The sequence below is a fragment of the Caretta caretta genome, chromosome 25, assembly GCF_965140235.1.
Source record: "Caretta caretta isolate rCarCar2 chromosome 25, rCarCar1.hap1, whole genome shotgun sequence".
NCBI classification, from domain to species: domain Eukaryota; kingdom Metazoa; phylum Chordata; order Testudines; family Cheloniidae; genus Caretta; species Caretta caretta.
In genome coordinates, this window is record NC_134230.1 from 8,845,478 (window position 1) to 8,848,159 (window position 2,682).

A 2,682-nucleotide genomic window follows, 5' to 3' on the forward strand; every position below is an offset into this window, starting at 1 on the left:
AGCAGCTGGAGCCGGGCGCGGCCCCCCGCATCCCCCCGGGGGCCCTGCAGGCTGGGCCCGGCGCGCGGCGCGGCTCCCGGGCGCTCCAGGCTCCTTGGCCGGCGCAGCCAGCGCCTCGTCCCCTCGCTCCGAGCGGCCGGCGGCGGATGTGACAGCAGCGCAGCCCGCACTGGAAGTGACGCCTCCTCCTGAGTCCTGCTCCCTGCACGGCCCCCGGGGAAGGAGGAGCAGGAGCCTGGTGCAAAGACATGGAGGGAAGGGGGCTGCCTGCTCCCCGGGCTGCGACCACCCCCCCCCCCGCCTGGAGGCGCTGCCTGCTCCCCGGGCTGCGACCACCCCCCCTCCTCCGCCTGGAGGGGCTGCCTGCTCCCCGGGCTGCGACCACCCCCCCTCCCCCGCCTGGAGGGGCTGCCTGCTCCCCGGGCTGCGACCACCCCCCCTCCTCCGCCTGGAGGGGCTGCCTGCTCCCCGGGCTGCGACCACCCCCCCTCCCCCGCCTGGAGGGGCTGCCTGCTCCCCGGGCTGCGACCACCCCCCCCCCGCCTGGAGGGGCTGCCTGCTCCCCGGGCTGCGACCACCCCCCCCCCCCGCCTGGAGGGGCTGCCTGCTCCCCGGGCTGCGACCACCCCCCCTCCCCCGCCTGGAGGGGCTGCCTGCTCCCCGGGCTGCGACCACCCCCCCCCCGCCTGGAGGGGCTGCCTGCTCCCCGGGCTGCGACCACCCCCCCCTCCCCCGCCTGGAGGGGCTGCCTGCTCCCCGGGCTGCGACCACCCCCCCCCCGCCTGGAGGGGCTGCCTGCTCCCCGGGCTGCGACCACCCCCCCTCCTCCGCCTGGAGGGGCTGCCTGCTCCCCGGGCTGCGACCACCCCCCCTCCTCCGCCTGGAGGGGCTGCCTGCTCCCCGGGCTGCGACCACCCCCCCTCCTCCGCCTGGAGGGGCTGCCTGCTCCCCGGGCTGCGACCACCCCCCCTCCTCCGCCTGGAGGGGCTGCCTGCTCCCCGGGCTGCGACCACCCCCCCTCCCCCGCCTGGAGGGGCTGCCTGCTCCCCGGGCTGCGACCACCCCCCCTCCTCCGCCTGGAGGGGCTGCCTGCTCCCCGGGCTGCGACCACCCCCCCTCCCCCGCCTGGAGGGGCTGCCTGCTCCCCGGGCTTCAGCGATCCCCCCCCCCCCCCCGCCTGGAGGGGCTGCCTGCTCCCCGGGCTGCGACCACCCCCCCCCCCCGCCTGGAGGCGCTGCCTGCTCCCCGGGCTGCGACCACCCCCCCTCCCCCGCCTGGAGGGGCTGCCTGCTCCCCGGGCTGCGACCACCCCCCCTCCTCCGCCTGGAGGGGCTGCCTGCTCCCCGGGCTGCGACCACCCCCCCTCCCCCGCCTGGAGGGGCTGCCTGCTCCCCGGGCTGCAGCGATCCCCCCCCCCCCCGCGTGGAGGGGCTGCCTGCTCCCCGGGCTGCGACCACCCCCCCTCCCCCGCCTGGAGGGGCTGCCTGCTCCCCGGGCTGCGACCACCCCCCCCCAGCCTGGAGGGGCTGACTGCTCCCCGGGCTGCGACCACCCCCCCTCCCCCGCCTGGAGGGGCTGCCTGCTCCCCGGGCTGCGACCACCCCCCCCCCGCCTGGAGGGGCTGCCTGCTCCCCGGGCTGCGACCACCCCCCCTCCCCCGCCTGGAGGGGCTGCCTGCTCCCCGGGCTGCGACCACCCCCCCCCCCCGCCTGGAGGGGCTGCCTGCTCCCCGGGCTGCAACCACCCCCCCCTCCCCCGCCTGGAGGGGCTGCCTGCTCCCCGGGCTGCAACGACCCCCCACCCCCGTGCTCCACAGGCTGCAATGATCCCTCCCTGCAATGTGTGCACCAGGGCTGCATGCTTCATTGCTTCGTGCATGTCGGATGCATAATTCATAGGCTGCAGCAATTACTCTCGGCCCCCCCCCCCCGGCAGGGTTTGCATGGCTGCTATTTCCATGCTTAATTGGGTGAACTATTCACCCCACCCTTTGCAAGCCCGAGTTTGCTTCATTTGCGGCAGCGAACCCCCCATCTCCCGGTAGGCTAAATGCCTGCTTTATGCTTGAATCCCCCCCCTCCCCCCGCGCCCAGTTACTCTGGAAGCTGTGCAAAACGGGGGGGTGAGGTATTCATACTTCATACATACTGTAGCGACACTATCCCCACTTCCTTATTTGCAGGCTGGGCAGGAGGTTGGGGCTTCTTGCACAGGAACATGGGGGACAGAGGCCGGAGTTTCCCTCAAGCTGCATTAAAAACTCCTTGGATTAGCGAGAAGAGGCCACTCAACCCAGGAGGTGACCAGGGAGGGGTCAGAGTGTGCAAGCCAGGGGACCTGTCCCATTCCGAGCGCACCGGCTGCATCCCCTGTGCCGTGGCTGGCATTATCCAGCCAAGGGTCCCTGCTGAACCAGGGATCAAACGACAACTCTGAGCAACTTCCCTGAGTTTTTCAACGGTGGATCTCAAAGCGCTTTACAGAATGGGAAACTGAGGCACCCAGGTGAGTGTCAGAGCCAGAGCTAGAATCCAGGTGGCAATGCAGACGGGAGTCAGGGTTCTCTTCCTGGTTCTGCTGGGCGACCTTGGACCAGTCACTTCTCTGTCTCTCCTGTATGTTATGTCTATTTCGGGGATGAGTTCTTGGGGACAGGTACTGTCTCTTGTTACCTGGATGTAC